The sequence below is a fragment of the Hoplias malabaricus genome, chromosome 16 (assembly GCF_029633855.1).
Source record: "Hoplias malabaricus isolate fHopMal1 chromosome 16, fHopMal1.hap1, whole genome shotgun sequence".
In the NCBI taxonomy this organism is placed as follows: Eukaryota; Metazoa; Chordata; class Actinopteri; order Characiformes; family Erythrinidae; genus Hoplias; species Hoplias malabaricus.
In genome coordinates, this window is record NC_089815.1 from 32,168,697 (window position 1) to 32,191,855 (window position 23,159).

A 23,159-nucleotide genomic window follows, 5' to 3' on the forward strand; every position below is an offset into this window, starting at 1 on the left:
TGAGTATGCTGTTCATCGATTTTAGCTCTGCATTCAACACAGTGATTCCGTCTATGCTGATATCCAAACTCAACCATCTGGGTATCAGCACATCACTCTGCCACTGGATTTTAGACTTCCTGTCTAACAGACCCCAATCTGTTAGATTAGGCAACCTTCATTCATCAACCATCACCTTGAACACTGGCGTTCCACAAGGTTGTGTTCTTAGCCCGATTCTGTACTCTCTCTTCACCCATGACTGTGTACCTGCCTATGGTTCAAACACCATAGTCAAATTCGCAGATGACACCATGGTGATAGGCTTGATTACAGACAATAATGAAACGCCCTACCGGGATGAAGTACAGCATCTGTCCTTGTGGTGCCAAAACAATAACCTAGTACTAAACATGCTCAAAACAAAGGCGATCATCATGGACTTCAGACGGACTAGGAATCAAGCTCACGCCCCCATTTACATCAACGGAACTGCAGTGGATCAGGTGTCCAGTTTCAAGTTCCTTCGAGGACATCTACCATAAACGCTGCCTGGGCAGGGCACGAAAATCACTATAATATCACTACTGCACTTTATGTAAATAATGTAATATATTGCACTTCTGGTTAGATGCTAACTACATTTCATTGGCCCTGTACTTGTACTCTGCACAATGACAATAAAGTCGAATCTAATCTAATCTAATTTACTTTAATCAGGGAACATAACTTTGGACCACTCAGGAGCAGTCCAGTCCTTTTTCCTGACGCTGTCTCTTGTTCAAGAGTGGCTTGGCATAAGGAACATGACAGCTGAAACCCATGTCTTGCATACATTCAAATTTTATGACCAGCACCTGTATGTGCTTGTATAATTTTAAACTACTGATTCTTAACATTGAAGTTGCCCAGAAGCTCTATTGCAACTCTTCGCTTCCACATTAAATTACCTGACGCTGGATTATAACTTACTTCTGAACGTCATCGTTCCATTATCTTGGGCATGATTTTAATGTGTGAGCAATCTTTTTGTGCTGACTATATGCAGGTGTATTGTTTAACATTCGGATTCTGACTGGTGTTCGCTCAGAAGCTTTTACATTTTTCGCTTCCACCTTAAGTAATGCAGCAGTAACGTTAGGTAACTTGAAAATTTGAAAGTAAGGCGTTCGGACAAGAGTTTCAGAAGGGCAGGCTGGCTCACTGTGGTTACGTGTTTGTCGGTTTACTGGCATTATAAATATATCAAAGATAGTTGGAAACTTTGTGAAAGGACGTTTGTGTTGCCTTATCAAAGTAGCCAACACTTTAAAATGTTAATGTCTATGGATGTTGGGCATGTTAAAAGTATTAAAAACATTACAAAACACTTCAACGAATGATAAATATATACGCCATCCCAATCCCAATATATTTGCCTGTAATGGAATGTAATGGAATATATTGGAATCGAGACGTTCCGGGAGCCACCTGGTGGATTGATGCAGAATTGCGGGTAAAAGGCCCAAACTTTGAGGATTTTTAGCTCCCACCACGTGTGCCCAGGACCCGACCCCGGGCTCTGCAAAAAAAATCGTCTAGGGTGCGCCGCGCGCTAGGCCGATAAGGTCCACCAAGCAGCGTATCATATATGTGGATTGGGATGGTGTGGTACTACGAAGAGGTAAGCAACTGCTATTTTCTCGACTAAATGGCCTTTCGGACCTAAGACCCCACCACCACCTGTTAGGTCTAAATGGAATTGTGGACACATACTCCCATTTGTGGCCAGATGGTAGTATGTCAGTGTAGTTTTTATTTATTTTTTATTAAGTTAATGCAACATATGATTGGTCATTTGAAAATGGTACTCAGGCAGCTAGTACTTAACCTTTTCCATGTTACATATTTCAGATTATTCCAATTTTGGACATTTCAATTCCAACATTACTGATTATACACAGAGTCTTGTACAAAAAAGAAGGCATGGGTTTGAAAACGTTCAACGTACACATGTATCATTGTCACAAGCATTTTAAAATGTGCACTGTGTACACATTTGAATTTGATATGTATTTTTGAAATTGTGATGGAGAAAATAAGGACAAGTATTAAGAATTGAAATCTAACAGAGCATTTGGAATCAGAAAGTAGTTTATTTAACCTTAAGGTGGTCAACATACAATAGCAGAGAGTACTATGTGAATGTGGACAAAGGAGATGTTTTCACAGAGATATTTATATAGGTAGTTTATACGTCATAACCATAAGATAATCACTCGATGTTTCTGCAAGCTTAGTTTCCTTAGAGACATCTCAGTTTGATATACAAGATGTGGTTTGTTCTAATAAAGCATTGACCTCGAGCTGACCTGACATACACTTAGTTTTTGAGCTCTGTTGACGATTAGAAATGAATATACTGACAAACAAGCAGACAAGTTCTTTCAACAGAGACATATAAAAATTACCATTACAGAAATATCTGAGTTTGGATATCCCTATCTTACTAAGAAAAGTCGACAAGAAATGTTGTAGAGCAAATCAAAAGCTGTTCAGCAACATATAGCAAGTTTTGGTCCCTTGTGTACAACCAAAAATACAACCGCAAAGTTGCTTCAGAATATAGTGCACCTTGTCTGCCCACTGCAACGGGCTTATCCGCGCTATATTTTACCAGCCGTAACTACGAAACCTCATGTAATTCTACACACTTAGAGCAGGCCAAGCCATTTAAAATGAAAATAACCTGTTTCCAAATTGAATTATACAAGAACAAGTATAAAAACAACAATAAAGTAATTTTCACTATTAGAATTAACTCACACATCCATTCCCCTCATTTTCCTTCAGAAAAGGGTACTTAAATATCAGAGCTTTACACACTTGCACATACTCATTTGTACACTCTAAAAAGTGTATTTGGGCAGTAGTTCCTATTATAGACTTATTTACATTAACCTCAATTAATTCTTTTGCCTTAGTTCCTACAACTTACTTTCATGAGTTCAATTAACTTAAAAGTCACACATTTTATCTCAAAATAACTTTTTACTTTGAGACTACGTGAAACAATTAAGTTTAAAGCAGCTTTACGTCTGACGTCATTACGTAAGCTTTGCGCGAGGCAGATCTCTGGTACCGACAACAGGTGCGCCCCGCTTTTTCTTCCGAACATCGACGGTCGACGTGACTCGGATAAAACAGTAAGTATGCTACCCACCATAACCAAACATTTAATAAACCTTAAAAAAAAAAACAGACTGCACTGTAAAAAATCTAACTTCAAATTTAGTTGATTATACATTGAAATAGTGAGTTGGGAATAGAACTCAATTGTGTGATAGTTCATCTAACACGAAATGTATTGTTCTGATCAACCTGTAGGCACAACATAAAAAATGTGTTGAGAAGATTTGTTTGGAAAAGTTGCTGATTAAGATAAACCTGCGCATGCTCTGTTCTAGTCATGCGCATGCTCAGTGGGAGGTTCGGGAATACGCGCGAAGGACGGTTGATTCCTCTTTGTTGTGGCTCGAAGTTTGGAGAAATTCAAGATTGAGGTAAATAACTAGTGATAGTTCACAAAGCATTTTAAAGTTACGTTTCTAGTTTTAACACTATCTTAAAGCCGTGAATATGTGAGGGAAATTGCCGTGGCATTGTTATATTAGCTAACTTTGCCAACTCGACTGAGCCATGGAAAGTTTGAATATGAGCCGTTTGTTTCATTTAATCAAATGCCCAACGTAACAGACTCAAGCAGGCTGTAACAAGCCTGAGCGCTTTCTTTATGTTCTATTTTGAAAATGTTATGTATCTTGTTGGCTGGCTTTTTTCCATTCCACCTTAAATACCGGAATAGGTAACGCTATATTGAGCCTCCTCGGTGTTTGTTGAGCTGTTTAAGGTAGAACGGAAAATTCAGGATGCTGACTACAACAACGCTCCTTTAGTCTGATATCATTTATATGAAAGCAGCAGGGTGTTATTACAAGATTAAGCCGTCAAAGATACAAAAATATCCGTATTGTCTGAATCAGACCTACTATTTGTTTTTTGTTTTGCTTTTGAGAAGTTCGTAGGTGTCTAACAGCACTAGCACTATACCTAACATCGTCTGTTTCTCAAAACATTTAGCTAAATGTAATATATGTGTGTGTGTGTGTAAATAAATTACAAAAACATTAAATAACGTTACATAGAGTTTGTGGTTCTGTAATTGCATTTACAAACTATAATTGTGTACAATGACAATACTAACACTAATATTGTTTTCATTTTCAAGGAAAAAAGGGATACATTAGATGAAGTGCAAAATCTGCTCTTTCACAAGCCAAGACACAGACGTTGGGTTGAAGCACCACAGAGTACGCCATGGATTTCATGGTACACGCTGGCCCTGTTTTCACTCCAATTGTGTGTGTTCCTTGATATGTCGTTTTTCAAAATGTCACAGTAAATTATCTACATGTCACCAAAGTTCTACCTTCAAATGTGATCTTTGTGATTATAAAGATGTTTGCGATATAGCCCTGCAGGGCTGAGTGAGGATTCCTTGGAAGAAGAGAGAAAGGCAACGAGGGCTGAGATAGATAAAAAGGGTCCAAACATTTTCTTTACGGTGGAAGGAGGTTGTTGAGCAGGAACCTCTGGTTGGTCTGGTTCGAGAATGATGGCCAGCACTGTTCTTGGAGAGTCAGGTGAGTAGTGTTTGTTTGCTGTACTTGTGACTCTGGCCCATTTCAGCATATTTTTCTTTTTATAGTTTTTGTAGGATTGTTTCACACTGCAAAACCTAGTGTGAACCAATCTAGTTTACTTGTCTAAAATGATACTTAACTTTTTTTCCCCAGAACAGTTCCAAAACTGTTATAATGCGAAGTCATCAGCTGTTTGGATTATTTACTTATTTTTTTAGTTATTTACTTATTAACCAAGAAGCGTACAGCATTGTCCAACCACAGTAATGTTATTTAAAGGCAACAAGTTTTATCGCGCACAACATTTGTCACGAAAGCGTCCCAAAAGAGCAATTTTCCTGTGGGCTATTTTTTTGGCCTTGGGATGACGGGATGGTTTTTGTCTGGATCCCTGCATAACTGTTATCAACTGAATCAGTGTTTGTCTAGAAATGTTCAGGCTCTGTACGTAATGACTGATAATCTGTATTCTCTATTGTTTACTCCTCTCTCTCTCTAGATATGCAGTGAGTTTCGTAGAATAACTGCCATCAACCTGAAGAGTCAGTTTCATGATGCACTGGACACATGTGCCAAAACTCCTTAAACTGTACAGGAGTAGAAGGGCAGCCTTTGGAGGAGATGGGATGCATCTGTAGTATGTTTAATGCACAAGTTTTTGTGAAAAACTAAGTTTGTGAGGTTTTCACAATAAAATTTTAAAATATTCCATTTGTGCAATGTAGATTTATTATTTTAACCAAGTTGAATTTCTGAGTAGCGTAAAGGTATTTGACTCCTATTTGCAAAACTAAAATAACATGCTAAAAAACACTTTTAAAATTATTTAAATGTAAGCTGTATTTTAAGTACACTGTAAAAAGAAAACAGTTGATCCAACTTAATTGAATTGCTTCAATTGGTAACAAGTAATTCAATTAAGTTTATCCAACTTAATTGTTTAAGTTTAACCTTAAAAAAATAAATTGAAAAAACTTAATTGAATTACTTGTTACCAATTGAAGCAATTTTCTTTTTACACTGTATAGTGTGAGTGATAATGTAATGCTCAGTGTCACTTCGTCAGCAGTCATGGGGGTCCAGGTGTATGGAATGGCGTTGGTCTCTTATAGAACAGCGTTGGGCTCTAAACGTGTGAACACATGCTTGTTAACACGTTATTAAAAATTTGCGTGTTGACACGTAAAATTTTGTCGTGATAACGTGACCAAAATTGACACGTTTACACGCTTCTTAAGGTTTTCGCCAATGGGAGGCCTCAAATCCGGGCGTACTTACATATTCATGATAGGATTTACATCACACCCTGTAGCTGACACGAAACATAAATCCTTTGTGAACGTAGTCCCTACGTTTCATCTGAATTATTCATAACATAGTGAGCTAAGCACTGACCTGTGGCTACGTTGAGCCCTACATGAGCAGTGTGAAGACAGCAATACTAGTAAGCTGTTTATGTTTCACAATAAAAAAAAACTGTTGTTTAGTACCTTAAAATTTGTAAACATGCATATTATTATATAACTTCATTCATAACATGCTCTAAAGCTTTTCATAATTTTATAAGAAACAAACATCACTATTCACTCACACTGTGTGTGACACATACTGAGGCGTAATTCATTCACATTGATAAATTATGTGCATTCTTTTAATAGCATACTGGTAAACAATACAGTGTCAATACAAACCCATAGTGAAATTAACTTTCCAGATCCTCCTCTTTCTGTAAACATGTATACTATGTGTAAAGATACATTAATTTACTCATGTGTTATTTAATTATGTGTATGTACTTATATATGTTAAGAGAGGATAAATCTCCTTCAAAATTAAATTGAACAAAAAAATCTGAATTAAAGGGCTTTTTTCAGCAGTAAATTCAGTGGTGGTTGAAGTGAGGGGTATATATATATATATGTGTGTGTGCGCTTTTAAACGTATTTATGTTTATATAAATATTATGTTTGTATAATGTTTATACAAAATCTCATAAACATTGTTCAGAACATTAAACACTGGAATTGTTTCCGTTATTTGGTAAGTTAAGGCTTTATGTTGTTTCAGCAATAACGCCATACACCAGTAGGTGGCAGTAAAGCATCATGATTCACGAAATACACAAACTTAACGTGTTAACACGAAATTATACGCTGCGTGTTAACACGGAGAATCCAACACGTTTAGAGCATAATTTAAAACAGATGAAAGAAAAAAAAACAGGAATTCAAGTTTATAAAATGTATTGGACTAAAAACAATAAGCTCGTAGCCTACTTAGTGTATACTCAAATACCTACATGCAACATTGAGCCATGCTTTGGTACTGCGTTCTTATAATGTTTTTTGTGAATTGACTACACTCGGCTCAGAGTCACAGTCAGAAAACAGCGTTGGCCCACAGCAGGCTCAGTGTCACTTTTCTGAGTGTTCTTCGTCAGTAGTCATGGGGGTCCAGGTGTATGGAATGTCGTTGGTCTCTAAACGTGTTGGATTTGACCATGTTTTTTTTTTTATGAGATTTTGTATAAACATTATACATATATAAATACGTTTTAAAGCACACGCACACACACACACACATATATATATATATATATATATATATATATATATATATATAAACCCCTCACTTCAACCACCACTGAACTGCTGAAAAAACCCTTTTTTAATTTAGAATTTTTTGTTCAATTTCATTTTGAAGGAGATTTATCCTCTCTTAATTTATATATAGAAGTAGATACACATAATTAAATAAAACATAAGTAATTTAATGTATCTTTTAACATATACATGTTTACAGAAAGAGGAGGATCTGGAAAGTTAATTTCACCATGGGTTTGTATTGACACTGTATTGTTTAGCAGTATGCTATTAAAAGAATGCACATAATTTATCAATGTCAAATCTCAGTATGTGTCACACACAGTGTGAGAGAATAGTGATGTTTGTTTGATATAAAATTATGAAAAGCTTTAGAGCATGTTATGAATGAAGTTATATAATAATATGCATGTTTACAAATTTTAAGGTACTAAACACCAGAGGTTTTTTATTGTGAAAAATTAACTTCCAGTTGCTATGGGGATCAGCTTACTAATATTGCTGTCTTCACACTGCTCACGTAGGGCTCAACGTAGCCATAGGTCAGTGCTTCGCTCACTATGTTATGAATAATTCAGATGAAACGTAGGGACTATGTTCACAAAGGATTTATGTTTCGTGTCAGCTACAGTGTGTGATGTAAATCCTATCATGAATATGTAAGGATTAGTTAAATGCTGTTTTAACTACAGTAACTGAAAAATATCACTGGTGAACAAGACAAAATACATATTCAATTATAACTGATATCACAACAAAAATATAGAATTAGAAACCGTACATAAAAACCCAACCAAAGTGTAGTGTAGCGAAACTGGTGGACTCTCTCTTTGTCTGTGTGTGGATGGATATAATCTTGGTGTGGGGACTAAAACTTGTTTACAGACTCACATTTTTAGTTATACAAATACACGCATTTTTGTGTGTGTACGATTGTTTACATGTGTAAGGAAGAGACGTTATAAAAAAATAACTAAATACTCTATAAAGGACTTAAATCCAGGATAATAAGTCTGAATTAATGAAGACATGGCCCCTGTGCATAACTCGTGCGGGAGCTGGCAACGCCAGCCATGGAGCTTTCCCATTGAAGCCAGTTTGCTACGGTCTCTTTTAAATATCATTTGATTAGAATACAACATTTTACATGTGCTTAATGAATATATTTTTTGTTAAATATTGGTTTTAATCATAACATAAATGTGTCGCTTTGTCAGTTACCAAAGTTACATCAGCCAGTAATGTTAAGCTACAACCCGGTCTCACACCTACTCTACACCCGTTTGGAAGCTGTTTTGATCGCTCGGGTTTTCCTGTTTAATCGTTTCCATTGTTATTTTTATATTTATATCTGTTTTTATAACCTACTAACCATCCATAGATCTTTCTTTTAGATTGTCTCCGCAGGAATATTCATTACAGAGGCACTAAAACTGCCACCGGACCCTGGAGTAACGTTCTTGGTGTAAGTTACTAAAATTCACTAAAAGCGGTAAGTACCTGCAATTCCATGGCTACTACTGGCTGTTTTGCCTGTTCAGAGTGTGGCATGTTTAGTTTAACGCCCTTTTCCACCTCTAGCGATAAATATAGTGGTTGTATTTGTAGTAAGTGTCAGCTAGTTAGCTCTCTGGTGGATAAAGTGGACCAGCTAGAAGTGCGCATCCGGAGCTTATTATTGTTGAGGGATAAACAGCGAGATTCAGTGTTAGCAACTCCGGGTGCTTTAGGGAGAGTTAGCACCCCCACGACTCCGGCGTTAGAGCCCTCACAGCGGGGTGAATGGGTGACGTCTCGGCGTCATAGCCGGAAAGCTAAGGCTGATGCTAACGCTGAGGCCAAAGCTAGCCCACCGGGACACCACGCTCCTCCGATTCGCGTGTCAAACAGGTTTGCCCCGCTCAGCGAAGCACCCGCTGAGGAGCCTGTTAAGAGTGCTCTGGTTATAGGAGACTCTATTGTTCGGCACGTGAAACTAGCTACTCCTTTAGGGGCGCCGGCAGTAACAGTTAGCTGTTTATCGGGAGCCAGAGCGCCGGATATTAGTGGCAACCTTAGACTGTTAGCTAATAGGAGATATTCGAGGGTAGTCATTCATGTAGGGGCCAATGATATTCGTCTGCGGCAGTCTGAGGTAACTAAGGGTAATATTACAGAGGTGATTAAACTGGCCCAGACGATGTCCGATGCCGTAATCTGCTCTGGTCCCATACCAATGCGGCGTGGCGACGAAGCTTACAGCAGACTTTCGGCGTTAAACTGCTGGATGTCCAAGTGGTGTTCCGAAAATCAAGTGGGCTTTATAGACAATTGGTTACGTTTTGAGGGCAAGCCTGGTCTTATAGGTAGGGATGGTATCCACCCCACGCGGGAGGGTGCTGCCTTACTTTCTTGCAGTATAGCACATAGTCTTTTAGTTAGTCGGCAGAGTAGTGTAGATAGCTGCTGACAATCCAGAGCCGGGACCAGGCCGCAGACAGACAGGCTAAACCGACCGTCTGCGAACTGTCTTGAGGCGTCACCCAGGTTCAACTGTATTGAGACTGTGTCTTTCCCCCGAACTAAATGTAAAAGTAGAAAAACAAAATCAGCCTGTTTCAGCAACCTAATCAATATTAAATCATACACAACACCTAGCAGCAACACCTCAGAACTAAAATTTGGGTTACTCAACATAAGATCGCTAAACTCAAAAGCACTCATCGTAAATGATATTATAAGTGATCATAAATTCAATGTTTTCTGTCTCACGGAAACGTGGGTTAAACCAAATGAATATTTAGCACTAAATGAAGCCACCCCCCTAGGCTATAATTATGCACATAGCCCAAGAATATCAGGCAAAGGAGGTGGAGTATGTGTAATTTACCAAAATACCCTAGAAATTAGTCTTAAACAATGTGACACCTTTTCTTCTTTTGAGGTTCTCTCCACTATTATTACAAATCCGGTCACAAAAAAGGACGCATTTTTATTATGCAACATTTACAGACCACCAGGGCCTTACTTAGAATTTCTGAAAGAATTCAGCGATTTTGCTACAAACCTAGCGGTGTGCAATCATAAAGTTATAATTGTAGGAGATTTCAATATCCATTTCGAGAAGGAAAGTGACCCACTAAAAAAGGCATTTACCTCAATCTTAGACTCTATTGGTATTACTCAAAATGTAACAGGGCCTACACACTACTGCAGCCACACTTTAGACTTAGTTCTGACACTAGGTCTTAACATTGACAAAATTAATATCTTACCGCAATCCTCAGCAATCTCCGATCATTACTTAATTTCATATGAGCTACGTTTTATCCATAATCTATGTAAGAACCCTCGCTATTCTACAAGGCGTATAATAAAACCATCTACCGCCCTACAATTTATAGAAAACCTACCAGAACTATCGACCCCAGTTCCAACTCCATCAGACCCAATGGACCTAGATGTACTAACTGACTACCTAGAAAATACCTGTCGATCTACTTTAGAAAAGGTAGCACCACTTAAACATAAAAGTATAAGACAGAAAAAGCTCGCACCATGGTATAACGATAAGACCCGTACTTTAAAACAAACATTACGAAAACTAGAGCGGAAATGGCGATCAACCAAGCTTGAAGTGTTTCATTCTGCCTGGAAGGACAGCCTTATAGAGTATAGAAATGCCCTCACTAAAGCTCGCTCAGCATATCTGGCCTCGCTGATCTCCAATAATAAAAATAATCCGAGAGCACTGTTTAGTGTGTTTTCTAGAATTACAAAAAATCAAGCAGGTTCTGAACAACTAATTCCAGCAACTCTCACCAGTAAAGATTTTATGGACTTTTTTAATAATAAAATTGAGAATATTAGACAACAAACTCTAGCCACAGGATCAAATCCATCCTGGCTGCCACCTGATGTGAATGAAATAAAACATAATATAACTGTAAAAGAAAGACTTGAAACCTTTTACCCACTCCCACAATTAGAACTAGAGAAGATTATCACCTCCGCAAACTGTACAACTTGCACACTTGACGCAATTCCCACAAAGTTGCTCAAAGAAGTACTACCAGCTATTATTGATCCTCTTTTAACTATAGTAAACTCATCGCTTAGTCTGGGCCATGTACCCAAAGCTTTTAAACTAGCAGTTATTAAACCTATGATCAAGAAACCAAATCTTGATGCTAGTACACTGTCTAATTACAGGCCTATTTCTAATTTGCCATTTCTGTCTAAGATCTTAGAAAGAGCTGTGGCCCAACAACTTAGTTCATATCTACATAAGAATCATATATATGAAAAATTCCAATCTGGATTCAGGCAACATCATAGTACAGAGACAGCTCTAGTCAAGATAACAAATGATCTTCTTCTTGCCTCTGATCAAGGCCACGTATCCCTGTTGGTGCTTCTTGACCTAAGCGCAGCCTTCGATACAATAGACCACAATATTCTCATAGAAAGGTTAGAAAACATGGTTGGAATCACAGGGACAGCCCTATTATGGTTCAAATCTTACTTAACGGAACGTTATCAATTCGTAAAAGTAAACAATCTAAATTCAAATTATTCTAAAGTAAGATTTGGAATTCCACAAGGCTCTATTTTAGGACCATTATTATTTACATTATACATGTTACCGCTAGGCACAGTTATAAGAAACCATGACATTAACTTTCACTGTTACGCAGACGACACACAATTGTATATTTCAGCCAAGCCCGATGACAAACACAGATTAAAGAAAATAGAGGACTGTGTAAAAGACGTGAAAGGCTGGATGTTGCGTAACTTCCTCCTTCTAAACAGCAACAAAACAGAGGTCCTGCTTTTGGGTCCAAAAGTGACAAGAAATAAATTATCAGATTTAATTTTAGATCTAGCTAACTTTCCAGTTAAACCTGGTTCAGCAGCAAAAAATCTTGGTGTCATAATTGACCCGGATTTATCATTTGATCAACACATAGGTAGTATCACTAGGACAGCTTTTTTACATCTTCGCAATATTGCTAAGATTAGAAATGCCTTATCCCTCCAGGACGCAGAAACATTAGTACATGCCTTTATTACTTCAAGGCTTGACTACTGTAACGCACTACTGTCAGGATGCACCAGCAGCAATTTAAGAAAACTTCAACTAGTTCAAAATGCTGCAGCTAGGGTCCTCACTAAAACTAGAAAATTTGAACATATCAGCCCAGTTTTATCATCACTTCATTGGCTGCCTGTTAAATTCCGCATTGACTACAAAATTTTGTTATTAACATATAAAGCTCTACATGGGCTTGCTCCTGAATATCTTCAAGATACAATTTCCTATTATGAGCCTCCACGTTCACTCAGATCACAGAATACTGGATTTTTAAATGTTCCCAGAATTCAGAAGGCCTCAGCTGGGGGAAGAGCCTTTTCTTATAAAGCCCCCCAACTCTGGAATGATCTTCCAAAAAATGTTCGGGACTCAGACACAGTCGCAATCTTCAAATGTAGGCTAAAAACTCATTTGTTTAGTTTATCATTTGATAGCTAATGCTCCCCCATAGATAAAGGCGGCAGATCCGGGGGGTCCATGGACACAGGGAATTATAGTATACTGAGACGCTGGTGCTGTCGTCCCGCCGCTTCTCGCGATCACTCAGGTTTGTTGACGGTGGAGCGGAGGGATGCCAGTGTTTCAGGATGCTCCCGTGTCTGTGTGTCCTTCTGGTTCTCTCCTTTTAGTTAATGCTGTCATAGTCAGATCTGCCGGAGTCATTAGCCACACTCTGGAAATTTTCATATTTTCTACTTTACAAACACAAAACAGTTCAAAACTAATTCCATCCCTTTACATCTTTCCGAGTAAACGACTGCCCACCTGTCTGTCTGGACACTGATGGATGACTGTCGAGATCCTCCTCCACGCTTCAGACCAGCTGCCCACGCTCCAGCAACCACCAAGTGCCTTGAAGCTGTCCCTACACTGAAGTTCTCATGGACTACTAACTATCATCACCAGTAGATTGACCAGAGGAGGATGGGTCACCCCTTGTGAGCCTTGGTTCCTCCCAAGGTTTCTTCCTCAGCTGGGGGAGTTTTTCCTTGCCACTGTCGCCCCTGGCTTGCTCACTTGAGGGTTTTACATTTGTCTTTACATTTCATGTCAAATCTTGTCTTACTGGAATTCTGTGAAGCTGCTTTGTGACAACATCAGTTGTGAAAAGCGCTATATAAATAAATTTGATTTGATTTGATATAGTAGTCTGCAATTCGTGACATATCGCATATTTTCAGCATGAATTGCAGTCTCCTATATATGTGACTATACCACGAGTAGGTGTGAGACCGGGTTGTAAGCTATCACTACCTCAGGATGTAAAGGTCTTCCATGTGTCTTAGCAAATTGCAAATAATTTAAATAAATGTTTTACAGTTACTGAAAGACATCTACGAAGAAATGTACTGCTTAAATTTTAATTGTTATTTTATTTTATTTTATTTTTTTTACAGAATATTTGTATGTTAGCATCTGCTAATGTTAGCTAGCATCCAGTTAAAAGTTCTCCTGTTCCACCTTAAACAGAGTGACAGTTATTTTCTGATGAAACAAGAACAAAAAGTAACTGCTTCAGCATTTAAAAAAGAACAGAAAACTCCAGTATTGTGCTTGTAAATAGGGATTAACATTTAGTGCTAGTTTTGCTATGCTGTGTGTGTTTTGAAAATAACATTGTGTTTGGTATTTAATATGCAGACTTTTAACTTTGGGAATTGTGTCAGTATAACAATTAATTTATGTTTTGTATTCTTTATTCCAGATTGCAAACATATGTTCCTGCACTTTTTTAGACTTCTGTTTTTTTTTTAAACTTCCTGCTATATATATTGTGTTGAAAAAAAAGCGTATTTGACAATACAAGAAATTGTATAAAACTTTATCTAGACAGTATAATAATTACATTAAGCAAGACCATACATATTTTTGCACAAATCACTAATATAAGCCTTTTAAAATTCTAGTCAACTGAATGGAGAAAAAACACATAGGGAAGAAATATGAGCATCTGCAATATCTTCAGACCATTCAGCTATTTATTATAATGTTTGTAACAGCTATTTAATACTAAAATTTAATTCAAATCAAATCAAATTGTATTTATATAGCGCTTTTCACAACAAAAAGTCGTCACAAAGCAGCTTTACAGAGATCCGGGTCCAAGCCTCCTATGAGCAAGCCAGGGGCAACAGTGGCAAGGGAAAACTCCCTCAGCACATGAGGAAGAAACCTTGGAAAGAACCAAGACTCATACGGGGAACCCATCCTCCTCGGGTCCACACCGGAGACACAACAGAGAACAGAACAGAAGTAAAAGTGAAATGATGACAGATGAAGGGGTTATAGTAATGTAAATGTAGTATATTAGTGATGTATGAGTCTGAGGAAGGAGAAGGTGATCAGGGATTCTGTGTGAATTAAAAGTAGGTGCAGAGTTAATCTGAGGTAAAACAGCATGGCCAAGCATGATAGTGTAGATGAGACAAGGCCAGGATCTTGTACAGGATACACAGGGGCTGGATCAGGGCAACACCTGGAGAGCAGCAGGACATCTCAAAGCATGAGAGAGAGACAGGAGAAAGAAAACCAGACAAAGGGAACAAAAAAATACAGAGATTAGTAGGGTCATGGTAAAGAACAGGCAAATTTGTCCTGCGAAAAAAGCTTCCACGGGTCAGGCAAGAGAACCCAGTGACAGACAGCGTGTTGGCGGTTACTAGAAAGCTAACTAAAAAAGCTGTAGCTATGGTAGTATGACAGGGTTAATACAGAACAGTGATAATTAACCTGATGCTGTGTATGGGGAAAAAAGTTTGTTCCATTTAGGGGTGGGGTGGGCGTGGCTAGGTCCCAGAGGAGGTTTCAGAGCACCTGTAAGTCCAAAATCGATGACGAAAGGAGATTCACGGTGAACGTAGTCTTCTAAGACCCACCCACCCTTGAAACTTCTGTCAAAACTCAAGCAAACCACGAAGCAGACTCTGGAGAGATTCCAGAAGCAAAAGACCTTATCAGCAAAATCCAAAAAACAATAATGAAAGCAAAGACTGGCAAAATTCAAATGAAATAATGTCAAATAACTGCAAAGAGTATCTTATAAAAATAAACTTAGCACAAAAAGTAAGGAAATTTGTGTTTGGTAGATTATTTTTTTTGTTGTAACAATGCTTCTTGGCAGTTTATCTCATACCGTTGGAAAGCCTGTTAATTTCCCCTTTAAACGGTGCCACATTTGTAAGGAACATGCATTTGTGGGATGAGCAGTAGAGCTGAGAATGTGGGTTGCGCCTCTTTAAAAGGTAAATGTGGCATCATTTAACAGTCTTTCCAACTGTATAAGTTTTTATAGCAAAGTTGTATAATTAGTGTTCATTGTAAGTTGAACCAGAAAACTATCTTGCACTGAAAAATTTTTAATATGTTTACTGTATCATCTTTCAATAAGAATATAATTAATTAATATAATGTGTGTGTGTATTTATTCATTTTTTTTTCCACATAAGATATCAATCCAGAGGTGTCTTACACGAGGAGAAAAAAAATGTTGAACTGATGGAGGATGAATGCTGATGCAGCACCACAGACACTTGTGATAATGGGCATTGCAGCAGTGGTAATGGGCAGTCTTTGAATTTACCACAGCCTTCATGAAGCATTTTAGACAGCTGAAATTCGGTGTGGCTTTTTTGAATTTGTTCTGAAAAACGTGAGTTGGTGTTGTGGGCTGTGTGACAAGAAGTTTGTGCAGTCAACTAATACGTTGTGATTAGCAGCTATTGGATTCTGGATTTTTCAAGCCCCAAAGAGCAGAGGAGCGCGCGCCATGTCAGGTTGGTAACAGTCATTTTGTTTGAAGTTTGTGTTTTTTTTCTTTAGCCATCTCAAGTGAACAAAGTCATCAAAACTTTTTATTGCATTAGGCTTACTTTTCTAATGTTTGCTGCAGCTAGCCAACGTGTCATTATGATGAATAGCAAGTGTTCTAGTTAGCCTTTAACCCACATTATGTAATGTCTGAGCTAATAGCCAGGTCGTTAAATTTTGAAATTTGAATAATTACTTACAGTCTACTTGAGGTTGAGAAGTAAAATGTTTCTATCATTGTTTCTCAATATGACAACTTTAGAATGTGATCATATACATTGATATATGAATCACGCTATATTATAGGGTAAGTGTACTTTTTAAGGCCATGTTTAAGGTATGTTTAATAGATATTCTTCTGATTTCTATTTGATATCTGTGGGGAAAAGGCAAGGTCATTTGAAAATGTATGCATTTGTTTATGTACATGTTTAGAATATTAAATGGTGATATTTTATGAAATATGTCAGAAGTGTGGTATGGACCTTATTGACAAAATAAAAATGTTGTTGATTAAGGAGGCCTTGACTTACATAGGGGTGTGATTATTTTCGTAACTGGGATTTTCTCTCAATAGAGTTAATGGTGTTGAATATAGATTCTTATAAACTAGGTGCACTGGGATAGACACTTGACTCCCACAATACACACTCCAGCCACTGGGGGGGGGTCTTACTTTTCTTGAGATCTTGAAGTGGAGCCTTTAAAGGGGAGGACCTCTGGTTTTGGAGGCCAGATACCGGAGCGTCGTTTTGGATATATATAAGATGGTGGAAGTTTTGGCGCTGATTTTTCTCTAGCACTCTGGAAACTGTTGCACCTCCAGATTACTACCTACCCTTTTGAATAATCTCTACATGCTTGGGCTGGTCGACCATGGAGTCAGCGCTTGGGTTCTTCGAGGATCTTTAGGTAAGAAGAGTGAACCCTCCCAAGTTCTCATTTCATCACAATAGATTTCAACACCTTATTTTCGTGATCTAATTGTTGGCTGTGTGATTGTAACTTGATAGTTTTGTGCTCTGTTGAGGTTAGCTGTTTGCTAAGGTGGGTATTGGATTGCAGAGTTGCTTGATTGTATACAGTCTAGACCTTTGGTAATTGGGTATGTTTGGTTGAGTTCTCAGGAAATCTGATTTGGTGGTGTTGATTTGACTCAAAAATACCTGTTGGAAATTGTGGCCTACTTGGGGCTTCTTGAGTTGTATGTGTTCTTTCAGAAGTCCTATGAGAGGACTTGAGGTAAGGTGGCCAAAATTGTCAAGTACTTTTAGTTTTGTAGTCATACTTTGGTGGTACTTAGGGATTTTAGGCCAATAGGGGAATATAGGTTACCTCTTGGTGTTTGAATTTTAGTAGCCTTAGAGTTAGGGGTCTCTGGTCTGTCCTCATTTCGGCTGGGGGGCTTTTGGTATTTTTTTAATTTTTTCCCAAAAATGTCTCAGTTTGATCCGGAAAGTTTTATCCAAGCCCATCTGCAGACAACGGACTGGATAAAATTAAAGAAGCCTCAGTTGCTCCAGCTTGCTGAATATTATGAGATTGAGGTAGATTCAGAGTTGAATAAAATTAAGATAGTAGATCCTTGCTCAGTCCCTAGGTTTGAGTGACTCCATCATTGAGGCAAGATTGGCTAGGGAACAAGCAGAGAAGGGTAGGCGAGAGAAGGAGAAGGATAGTTTGCGGGAGCTGGAGTTAGCTAAGATTGAGTTGGAGAAGGTTAAACTCTCGCAGATGGAGAGTCAACAACAGCGCAGACATGAGACTCGGTTTGATGTATCCAAATGTCTACATCTAATGCCAAAATTTCAGGAAGACGAGGTAGATGTGTTTTTTGATGCCTTTGAGAATATAGCCACGGAATTAGCTTGGCTGGAGAATTGTTGGACCATTTTGGTTCAGAGTGTCATGTAGGGGAAAGCTTGGGAGGCAGAAACTTACAGGCACAAATTCCGTTTTCTTAGACGTAAGTTAGCGGAAACCTATTTGGATGTAGCTAGGCAGCAGGAGGCAGTGTTTGAATGAAAGCATGTGAAGTTTATACTTTTGCAGATTTAAAACAGCTTGTTCTTATGGAACAGTTCAAAAATAGTCTACCTGTTCTTTAGGAAGTGTACATTCAGGAGCATGGGGCGACTGAAGTTAAAAAGGCTGCTATGATGGCAGATACTTACGAATTTACCCATAAGGAGTCGAGAGTGAAAGAGAGATCAGTGGTTGGTGGTTGGAGAAAGGCTAATATAGAGGTTAAATCAGCAGAGACTACTAAAAGTCATAGGGAAGGGCCATCTGGCTCTAAACCTCATAGTCAACTTCAAAAACCTGTAAATTCTACTCCCTCGGGAGAAATAATCTGCCATTATTGTAGAAAACCTGGCCATAGAAAAATCAGGTTGTCCAGTTCTGCAGAAGCGCAGTCGTGGGTCTTATACTGATTCTTCAAAATCTGTGGCATTGGTAGTTGGTTCAGAGAGGACTATTAGTTGTGTGGATCCTGAGTCTGAAATAACCCCCTCTCTGTATGATGGGTTTGTCTCCTGGGGTACAGTGTCCATTGGTTCTGGGGAGCCAGAAACCAAAATTAAAATTTTGAGGGACACTGGTGCAGTTCAGTCCTTGTTGTTACAAAGGGTTCGTGATTAGCCAGTTTCAATGACTCTTCAGTGTTGATTCAGGGTGTGGGAAGTTTGTTTGGGGCCATGCCATTGCATAAAGTGTACCTACCCTCTAACTTGGTAAATGGCTATGTTAATGTAGCAGTAGTGCCATCATTACCAGTCCCTGGAGTTTCTATGCTATTGGGGAATGATCTTGCTGGGGTTCAAGTGTCGGTAACCCCATTAATTAGTCACATGCCATGTGAGGTACCAGAAACAGGAGGCTTTGGCCAGGGAGTATCCTGAGGTGTTTTCAGCCTGTGTCGTTACCCGTGCCCAGTCTTGCCCCAAGGGGGTGGTTCCACAGAGAGGGCTGGAGGAGGCAGCATTTGAGCTTGGAGATACCTTCTTTGGAAAACTAGGTTAATCGGATGCAGCTCAGTTTAATAGGGAAACCTTAATCAAGGAGCTCAAGGAAGGACCCTGAGTTGGCCTCATTGTGTAAGGGGGCTGGTACACGGGAGGAGACAGAGGAGTCAGCAGAGGTCTTCTATATACATCAGGGAGTGCTTATGCGGAAGTGGAGGCCTCCTTATCATCCTGCTGTTGAAGATTGGAGTGTTGTGGAGCAGATTGTGTTGCTGAAGAGTTTTAGGTTGAAAGTGTTGCGCTTGGCACATGAAGCACCCATGGCAGGGCATGTGGGTATTCGTAAAGCCCAAGAGAGAGTCTTGCGTTATTTTTATTGGCCGAAGATGCATCGAGATGTAATCTCCTACTGTCGGACATGTCATGCTTGTCAGCTAGCCGGAAAGCCAAATCAGAAAGTGCCTTGTGCACCATTGTGTACTCTTCCTGTGGTGGAAGAGCCATTTTTGCGAGTGACGATAGATTGTGTTGGATCTTTGCACAAAACAAAAAAGGGTTATGAGTATCTGTTCACTATATTGGATGTGTGTACTAGATTTCCGAAGGCTGTACCCTTGAGAAACATTAAGGCAAGAACTATAATTGAGTGTTTGTTTCAGTTCTTTTCTCGGTTTGGGCTGCCTCGTGAGATTCAATCAGATCGTGGTTCAAACTTTACATCTGGTGTTTTCCAGGAAGTAATGTGTGAGCTAGATATTAAGCAAATTTGTATTCATTAAAGGAGCAGGAACACTCTTGTCTGTGATGTTTCTCTGTTCTCTGAGACCTCCTGTAACAAAATGCACATATGGCATTTGTTCAAAACTGTGATCTTCAAAATAAAATTTGGGCATTTAAATAATCTAACAGCGATTATGGAAAAGCGAAGAACCACTATGTTAGTACACGATAGGTTTCTGAACAGGGGCTCAAGCACTCATGAATAATAATTTACAAATAAACAAATAAGCGCTCATTTATTCTGTTTCATCCTGAGTAAACAGACATCGGTGTGCATTTACCTCAGATCAGTATCTGGTAATGAGGGACAAACAGGTTTGTACTCACAGTAAAATCTTTAATGCTTTGTTTTAGACAGAACATTACCTCAATATCTGCATTGATTGCATTGATACAAGGAGGTGTACGCATGTGCAGTCCAAAATGCCTTGGGCACTGAGTTGTCACTCAAAAACTCATTAGCCAATGGGAAGGCACCCCTGAGAAAACCCGTCCACACGAGAGCTTTTTGCCAAAACTGCTTGCAAAACTCAAGGATCCAGTGTACAAAACTCAGAGAGCTCGTGCACAGAACTCGTGCTGCTGGTGCACAAAACTCAGAGAGCACACGCAGAACTCAGAACTCACGCACTAAAGCCATGGAGCGATTCATTTTTGGCACAAATCTGATTCCATAATCCTTGGAATCCTGAAGGCTCCAAAAAGCTGCGCGAGCCTATTCTATACTTCACTCAGCACATGGAGCATTTACAAAAGAGGCGCGAGCCTAATCTTTATTTTTTTTTTAGCGCATCTGTAACATTCCAAAATGTTGCGCGAGCAAATTCTTAATTCTCGTAGCAACCGGAGCGTTAAAAAGGGTGGCGTGAGCCTGCTGTTTATTTTTAGCGCATCCTGAAGATTCCAAAAAGCTGCAAAAGCCTGTTCTTAATTCTTGTAGAAACCGGAGCGTTCCAAATGATGACGTGAGCATGCTGTTTATTTTTAGCATGTGCTGAAGGTTCCAAAAAGCTGCACGAGACTATTCTCAATTCTCGTAGCAACCAGAGCGATCCAAGTAGTGACGCAAGCTTGTTGTTTATTTTTAGCGAATCCTGTATGGAACCTGATGGGTGCCAAAAAGAATCGCACAAAAAAAAATTAATATCAAACGTAAAACTTAAAGGTTACCCTCTACTCATGTGTTTACCTAGCTTGACTGGAAATAGGAATCCCATCTTGATATATACAGTTATACATTTTATGGACTAGAAGAGGTCTCCATATCTCAGCTTTGGGATATGGTAGAGCGAAAATAACCACACCACTGTCTTTGTCAGGACTTCCCTGACACACGGTGTGGGTTTGGAGAAGATCTGAGGAGGTCACAGTTTTCACCCAAAAAAAAATAAAATAAAGGGTACCCCATTGTGTTTATTTATTTTTTTATTTTTTATTTTATTTTTTTTTTTTGTACTAAATTTTTGACCGTCTCAGACTTCCTCTAAACTCACGTTGTTGATTTAGGAGACCCTGACTTACACAGGGGTGTGATTATTTTCATCCCAAAGCTGAGATATGAGGGCTAACGTAACTGGGATTTTCTCTCAATAGAGTTAATAGTGTTGAATATATTGGAATTAAACATATGGGCTTGTTATACGTCCAATAAACTTTACAGGTTTTGCGACACAACAGAGGTGTTTCTGCACTTTCTGGCCTATTTCAAGCTAAAGTCTTCCATTTCCTTTGTTGCTTTAGGATGTCTTCATGCTGTTTATAGAAAAATCCATAGTCAGGATTTAAAAAAACAATTCAAACAAGAAGTTCAGCGCATGCTCTTTGAGTTTTGTGCGTCAGCTGCACGAGTTCTGTGCGTGCTCTTTGAGTTTTGTACGCCTCGTTCCTGAGTAACTGTAAACTGCTTATGCATGCAAATTTTGCACTTTACAGGTTTTGCGACACAACAGAGGTGTTTCTGCACTTTCTGGCCTATTTCAAGCTAAAGTCTTCCATTTCCTTTGTTGCTTTAGGGTGTCTACATGCTGTTTATAGAAAAATCCATAGTCAGGATTTAAAAAAACAATTCAAACAAGAAGTTCAGCGCATGCTCTTTGAGTTTTGTGCGTCAGCTGCACGAGTTCTGTGCGTGCTCTTTGAGTTTTGTACGCCTCGTTCCTGTAACTGTAAACTGCTTATGCATGCAAATTCATTAACTACAGAACTTCAAATGTAAAAGATTATGAGGTTATAGTACAAACGAGTATGCTACAACTGATGCTAAAGATCTCATCTAAATAACTTAAATTAACCTCCTATTTGCTTTTCTCCCTGCCCACCATTTTTCACTGCCCTACTCCCAAACTACTTTTTTTTTTTTTACTACAGTCCATCTTTACATAATTACATAAAGAAAATGAATTAGTTCATGTTCATAGTTAATTTTGAAAAAAATGTACTAACTTCACAGCTCCAAAAATAAACTACTTCACATGCTTTTGTTTATTTTTTTTCTCTCAGTAAATAAGCTTCTATTGCTTTCATATAACCTTCTGCAACCCATTAATCACCAGCCAAAACTCACTGCTACTCACTAACAAAAAATTAGTGTATGTGAAATTATATATTCAAAATATTACATTACACCAAAAAACAAGCATTGAGATTGAGAATGTATTTTAACCTATGTAGCTACTACTTTGTCTTCTTAATGTGTTTAAGCAGTTTTATTTCTTATACTGAGGGAAGCGGTTCTGTGACATAAAAAATGCTCACATCATCTTGTAAAATACACCATCAAACCACATAATTACTCAAATTAAAATACTCATGTATGAGCGTTTGTCATGTCATTTAAATGTTTTCTATATCAGAGGAGGAAAAAAGAGCTAGCTAGAGTTAAACAGGCTAGCTAAAGTTTGTCATTTGAAAAAAAAAAAAAAACATATTTATGGGATGAAGCTGTTCCCTGAGGCTGGGGAGAGCTGCTCACGCGCCGCGGTCACTGAAAAGAGTGCGTATCTTCATCGTCTTCTTCTTCTGTGTTTTTACATCGGTTCTCTTCTGCCACCTTCCGGTTTCTCACTCAGAGTTCATTCATTTTAGAGCTGTCGTTCCAGTCCAGTCATCTTCACTTAAACTTAAATAACAATCTCCTCCCTTCAGCATGACACTGCATGTTTCCATATGTGTTTAATAAAATGCTCTGATCAGTGTAGTGTGCTAACTGCAATCCCAGTAAACATTTAGCCGTTGATTCAATGTTGAAATAACGTACTTGACTGTG

At 38.6% G+C, this 23,159-nt stretch overlaps 1 long non-coding RNA gene across 2 annotated transcripts; it reads left to right on the plus strand.

Annotated features, from left to right (window-relative positions):
• Positions 1–1,512: 1,512 nt before the first annotated feature.
• LOC136671324 (uncharacterized) lies at positions 1,513–5,288 on the plus strand. Of its 2 annotated transcripts, none has more exons than XR_010795698.1 (4): positions 1,513–1,642; positions 4,247–4,347; positions 4,492–4,661; positions 5,161–5,288. It is a non-coding gene; the product is annotated as an uncharacterized lncRNA (long non-coding RNA). The 2 variants fall into 2 exon arrangements; XR_010795697.1 differs by lacking the exon at positions 1,513–1,642 and adding an exon at positions 3,425–3,521.
• Positions 5,289–23,159: the final 17,871 nt, after the last annotated feature.